The sequence below is a fragment of the Orcinus orca genome, chromosome 3 (genome assembly GCF_937001465.1).
Source record: "Orcinus orca chromosome 3, mOrcOrc1.1, whole genome shotgun sequence".
NCBI lineage: Eukaryota > Metazoa > Chordata > Mammalia > Artiodactyla > Delphinidae > Orcinus > Orcinus orca.
In genome coordinates, this window is record NC_064561.1 from 157,039,585 (window position 1) to 157,046,480 (window position 6,896).

The 6,896-nt window shown below is 41.6% G+C and overlaps 1 pseudogene; it reads left to right on the plus strand.

Moving 5' to 3' along the window:
• Positions 1 to 262: 262 nt before the first annotated feature.
• Positions 263 to 1,231, plus strand: LOC101277489 (heterogeneous nuclear ribonucleoprotein D-like; annotated as a pseudogene).
• The last annotated feature ends 5,665 nt before the right edge of the window (positions 1,232 to 6,896 follow it).

A 6,896-nucleotide genomic window follows, 5' to 3' on the forward strand; every position in this document is an offset into this window, starting at 1 on the left:
TGTTTTATGTAACTTTGGCCTAACCAGCGAGCTACATGGAAGCTGCATCACTTTTCTGAAAGGTATGGTACTATCAAAATAGGTCCACAAATATTTTGATACTCCTTCCTTCAAAGAGTGGCACCTAGGCTGCTGCTGCCGTGACTCGGACTGCAGACCAGCACCCCCGGGCTGACAACTCCGCCGCTAGGAAGACGTGAAGGAGTACAGCAACAGAGAGGAATTCGCAGAGGGATCCAAGATCAATGAGGCCAAGCATCAGCGGGATGACGCTAAAATGGTTATTAGAGGCTTGAGCTGGGATACAAGCAAGAAAGATCTGACTGAATATCTGTCTCGATTTGGAGAAGTTGTAGACTGCACAATTAAAACAGATCCAGTCGCTGAAAGATCAAGAGGATTTGGATTTGTGCTTTTCAAAGATGGTGATAGTGTTGCTAAGGCCCTGGAACTGAAAGAACACAAGCTGGATGGCAAATTCATAGATGTTAAAAGAATCAAAGCTTTAAAAGGGAAGGAACCCTCCAAAAAGGTTTTAGTAGGTGGATTGAGCCCAGATACTTTGGAAAAACAAATTAAAGAATATTTGATTTGTGGCCTGGTGGCACAGTGGCAGAGAATCTGCCTGCCAATGCAGGGGACATGGGTTCGAGCCCTGGTCTGGGAGGATCCCACATGCCACGGAGCAACTGGGCCCGTGAGCCACAACTACTGAGCCTGCGCGTCTGAAGCCTGTGCTCCGCAACAAGAGAGGACGCAATAGTGAGAGGCCCTGCGCACTGCAATGAAGAGTGGCCCCCGCTTGCCACAACTAGAGAAAGCCCTCGCACAGAAACGAAGACCCAACACAGCCATAAATAAATAAATAAATTTATTTTTAAAAAAAAGAAGAATATTTTGGAGCCTTTGGAGAGATTGAAAATGTTGAACTTCCACAGATACAAAAATAAATGAAAGAAGAGGATTTTGTTTTATTACATATACAGCTGAAGAGCCAGTAAAGAAATTGTTAGAAAGCAGGTATCATCAACCTGGTTCTGGGAACTGTGAAATCAAAGTGGCACAACCCAAGACATAGGCAGCAACAGAAAGGAGGCAACCAAAAGGAGGATGAGGTGCTGCAGCTGGTGGACGACGTGGTACTAGGGGTCGTGGCCGAGGCCGACAGAGCACTTGTGGCAAGGCATCCCGAGGGGGCGGCAATCACCAAAATAATTACCAGCCATACTAAAGGGGGATGTTGGAGAAAACAGGCAGAGATTGCTGAAGTAACCCATCCTGCAGGACGACATTGAAGATTGGTCTTCTGTTGATCTAAGATGATTATTTTGTAAAAGACTTTCTAGTGTACAAGACAAAACTGTGTCCAGCTGTGTATGGCCACCAATTAGTTTTCTTTGTTTTTACTTTGTCTTTTGCTATCTGTGTTATGACTCGATGGGGATTTGTGTTTATACAAATTTTGTTTGTACGATTTCATGTTAAACCCCAAATAAAGGCTTCCTTGTGTGATTGTTTTTCTGCGTCAGGTACTAAAGAACTCTGTACAAGTGTAATTTCAAATAAGCAATAATTAAGGCACAGTTTGTTTTGTAGGGAGTGTTGATCCAGAGGGAGAAATTGTGGTGCTTTATGAATAGCCAGCTACAGTGTCTACCCTGTTCCCCTTTTTTGTTAGGTGCATTCTATGCTTTAAGGCTTCATTTCCCTGTTAACTGAGGCTTCCATCATACCTTTAAGTAATGTTGTTTCCTCTCTGTATATCTGGAGACTTTGTCATGAAAGTTTCTGTGGTATAGTTACAGTGTTGTGATTAGTGGAAGCTTTCTAGCAGACCATAAGCCTTCTGGTTATATTTTGAAAAGTAACTTTTTCTTTTTAATTTATTTTTCTTTTTTAAATTTTTGGTTGCATTGGGTCTTCGTTGCTGCATGCGGGCTTTCTATAGTTGCAGCGAGCGGGGGCTACTCTTCATTGTGGTGCACAGGCTTCTCATTGTGATGGCTTCTCTTGTTGCAGAGCACGGGCTCTAGGTGTGCGGGCTTCAGTAGTTGTGGCACGCGGGCTCAGTAGTTGTGGCTCGTGGGCTCTAGAGAGCAGGCTCAGTAGTTATGGCACATGGGCTTAGTTGCTCTGCGGCACGTGGGATCTTGCTGCACCGGGGCTTGAACCTGTGTCCCCTGCATTGGAAGGCGGATTCTTAACCACTGCGCCTCCAGGGAAGTCTGAAAAGTAACTTTTCAATGGCACAAAGCATGCTGGTAGCTCCTTTGATGAATAGAAAATATTTTACTTTGTTCTTGTCTCTGGAAAGACGTTTGTTATCATTCGCTGTATTCAGTGGTCTGCTAGAAAGATCTTTGGCTAATCGTAATACCATAACTTTGTTTTCTTGATTAAAATGTCCACATATACCCAGGGGAAAAACACTTAAACTGTGTTATGGGAGCTACAGTTTAAGAATATCAGATGTAGTTACATTTAACACAAGGATTTCGGCAAATAAGTATGAAGTTATTAAAGTTTGAACAAAAGTTAGATTAAAATATTTGAAGTAGTGGCTGAGTAGCTAACTTGTATACTATTCTATATTGGTATTCTATTGTATTCTAGTATTGTTATTATGTCACAGCAAGCACCAAACTGAACAAAATATTTTCTGTTGGGGCATTGTTAGGGAGCTATACTGGATGTTAACTGTGATGTGGTGTGAGTTCTTGGAAAAAGCCATGGTAGCAGGTATCATCATTTTTAGTGCAGTTAGTCATGAGCTCAGTAGTTAAGCATATCCGTATTCAGACATAAGAAGGAATCGTGGGCAAAGGTCTTCCTTAAATCTTATGTAAATGCAAATCTAAGTGTGACCAAGTCATGTCATTACAACAGGTCTTCCTGGTGCATTAAAGAGAAAAACGGTTCAGCTCTAGATTTTGGAGGATGTCCTGGGTAAATTGAAGTTTTGAATTTTACATTCAGTGTAGTTATTGAATTTAAGGGCTTTGTCTTTTTTTCTGTGGTTCCGTGCTAGCCATTAGGATTGGCATACATATTCACATGTGGAATAGTTGACCTCACCTTCAACCAAGTGCAAATTTTTTTATACTAATGAACCCACCTTTTTCTGTTTTATTTGGTGCCTGCAACTTTCTTTGTTCCAATGATGTTCGTACTTGCTGGGCTATCCAGTTACAATGCTTTTGGGCTTGTTTTGCTTTTGTTTTGCCATTTGACCTTACACCTAGGCCAAGTACCAATGTTGGCTATTGCAAGGGATTGTTTAATTCTTTCAACACGCAACCTTAGGGAACAGAAAGCAGATTTTCACTTTATGTTGTCAAAGTCAGTAGGTGCAGTGTCTTTAGGGCAGTGAATCCTGTAAGTTCAAATTTATGATTAGGTGACACGTTGACATTGAGATTGTCCTTTCCCTGATCAAAAATGAATAAAGGCTTTTTAAACAAACAAACAAAAATTGGCACCTAATTTCCCTCCCTTGAGTGTGGAATGTACTTAGCGACTGACCTCTAATGAATAGAATATTGTAGAAGTGATGGTGTGTGATTTTCGAGATAAGGACACAAAGGCATTATGCCTTCTGCTCTCTCTCGAATCACTTGCTCTACCGTGATGCTCAAGCAATCCTATGGAGAGATTCACATGGCAAGAAAATGAGGCCTCCTGCCAGCAGCCATGTGAGTGAGCCATCTTGGAAGCAGGTCTTCCAACCCTAGTCAAGCCTTCAAATGACTATATCCCCTGCTGATATCTTGACTGAAACCTCGTAAAAGACCCTGAAACAAAAATCACCAGTTAAGCCACTCCCAAATTCCTGACCCGTAGAGATTATGGGTAATAAATCTTGGTTACCTTAAGTCACTAATTTTGGGGGTAATTTCTTGTGAAACGATAGGTGACTGATACACCGAGCCTCAGAGGTCATGGGACATCATTTGTTGCGTTCTATTGGTCAAGGGCTCAGATTCAAGGGGAGGGGACACTGGCCTAGGCACTCAGTGGGAAGAGGGTCAAAATGTTTGCAGACATGGTTTAAACTGCCATAGAATGTTTAGTTTAGTGTACCTGCAAAATATAATTGGGGAGACAGCCACCACATACCTAGCAATGCAAGTCCTTTGCAGCACATGTAACATTTGTAATTAAATAATCATTTGTGTAATTTCTGGATGGATTTCTGTTGTCCTGCCAGAATGTGGATTTGCATCTCTTTTGTTCCTTCCTATCCCCAGAGCCTTGCACAGTGCTTCACGGATACTACACGCTCACAAGGTATCTGTTGAACAAATGTACAAATCTTTAGGTGATCAGGATGTTATGAACGTATATATCTGGCCCTGGAAGTGTTTTTGTTTTTTGAATTGTTATCCCCAAATAAAATTTCTGAATAATGCTTGAAAATATATAACTCATTCTTTACATTTGTATAGGATATGCTACTATTTATTACATTCTGATTGTCTCAGTTTATAGCTTCTCAAAAAACAGCATGTGAAATAATTTTAGGAATTACATGGATGGAGTTTTAAACTTTTAATAGCTATGTGATTATTTTATTGCATGTTCAAAAGTGAAAAAAATACGAAGTGTGTGAATTAAAGGAAAATATTAGGTAAAGAATAGAATAGGTAACATGCAGACATGGTAAAAATTACAAAAGTTATGCTTAGATGACTCAAGTTGGGTAAATATCATGAGGCTGATCTTCTACAGTAAGACATGTAATCTGTGGTGGAGATCATTTCACCTCTGTTTTACAGAAGGTAAAACTGAAGTTTAGAAATTACAACATGGTGATTTTCCCACTCTTCCAGGCTACATGTAATGCACGCAACCTGTTTTAAACACTGCCTTTCAGTTCCCTGTAAACATATAGATATGAGGGTTGTACACAATCCCATCTGCTGACACATTTTACCTTTATCCCACCTGAACAAATGTGGAGACTTCACAGTTCTTAAATGATGACGGTGGAAGTCTTCACGTCAGTCAGTGAGATCAGATCTGTGACTTAGTGTTTCTTAGCTGTCTCTCATTGTTGCCACTTAGATATCAGCTAAGCTCATCTTTCTTCATCGGAATCTTGTAGCTCTGTTGAGTTTTAAGTGAAAGAGGCAAGCGACTAGACCTAGAGGTCATTTCTTGAGAGCCATTTATGGGACAGCGAGTGTATTTGTTTTCTATGGCTGCCTTAACAAATTATCATAAATTTAGTCACTTAAAATGAGATCAATGTATTAAGTTATAGTTCTGCCTGTCAGGAGTCTAGATACAGCATGGTCTTCTGCTTAGAGTCTCACCAGGCTGAAATCATGTTTTGGCAGGGATGTGATCCTTTCTGGAGGCTCCGGAAATGTATCTATTTCCAAGTTCACTTGGTTGATGGCAGAATTCAGTTCCATACCGTGGTAGGATTGAGGTTCCTGTTTCCTCACTGGTTGTTGGTTGAAGTTTATTCTCAGCTTCTAGAATCTACCTGCATTCCTTGGCTTCCTTCATCTTCAAAGCCAGCAATGGTAGCTCAAGTTCATCTCGTGCTGTAACCTCTCCTTCTGTCTCATCTCTGCTTTCACTGGAGACAATTCTCAACTTTTAAGGACTCGTGTGATTAGATTGAGTGCACCCACAAAATCCAAGATAATCTCTCCATGTTAGAACCAGCTGTAGTCTTAATGACATCTGTAAAGACCCTTAACAGCAGTAACTGGATTAGTATTTGATTGAACAGCAGGGGACAGGAGTCTTGGGGGAACATCTTTAAAATTCTGCCTACCACGAGGAGTATCTTTATTTTTTTTTAATAAAAAGATTTTATTTAAAAAAATTTTTTTAACATCTTTATTGGAGTATAATTGCTTTACAATGGTGCGTTAGTTTCTGCTTTATAACAAAGTGAATCAGCTACACATATACATATATCCCCATATCTCCTCCCTCTTGCATCTCCCTCCTTCCCACTCTCCCTATCCCACCCCTCTAGGTGGTCACAAAGTACCGAGCTGATCCAGAGGGAGTATCCTGAACAGCAGCATATAGATACCTAATGACTCAAAAAACTAGTTAATTGCTCCATATACACCAAAGCTTAAAGCTGAACCGGGGAGGGCATAATCAGAAAGAATATTCCTATTTAAACAGGGGAAGGAGGTGAGGCCACAGCAGTTACTGGTCCACAGTGATTCTGAAGCCTCCTGGGCAACTGTTGTCAGGTGTTCCCCCCTCTGGAAATAGGTAAAGTTCCTTGTTTCTGTCCCAGTTCTTCTCCTGGGAGTAGTTCCCAAGTCTGTTTCCCCCCATGGCTCTGGAAGATGTGCTTCCTCATCATGCCCCTTGCCCATTTCTGATGAGGGAAAATACACCATTTGGGGTCTTCTTATATATCCAGTCATCTCAGTCTCTCTCTCTCTTTTTTTTTTAAAAAATAATTTTATTTATTTTTGGCTGCGTTGCGTCTTCATTGCTGCGTGGGCTTTCTCTGGCTGTGGTGAGCGGGGGCTACTCTTCATTGCAGGGCCTGGGCTTCTCGTTGCGGTGGCTTCTCTTCTTGCAGAGCACGGGCTGTAGGCCCACAGGCTTCAACAGTTGCAGCACACGGGTTCAGTTGTGGCACGTGGGCCCTAGAGCACAGGCTTCAGTAGTTGTGGCGCATGGGCTTAGTTGCTCCACGGCACATGGGATCTTCCCGGACCAGGGATCAAACCCATGTCCCCTGCATTGGCAGGTGGATTCTTAACCACTGTGCCACCAGGGAAATCCCAGTCATCACAGTCTCTTGTTAGTCCAGGCTATAGGGACTTTGTCAATATGCTAAAAGCCTTTGTGTGTTTTTGTTGTGGGTTTTGGAAGGCAGAGGGTTTTCTATATTTGATTCTATTCCATTC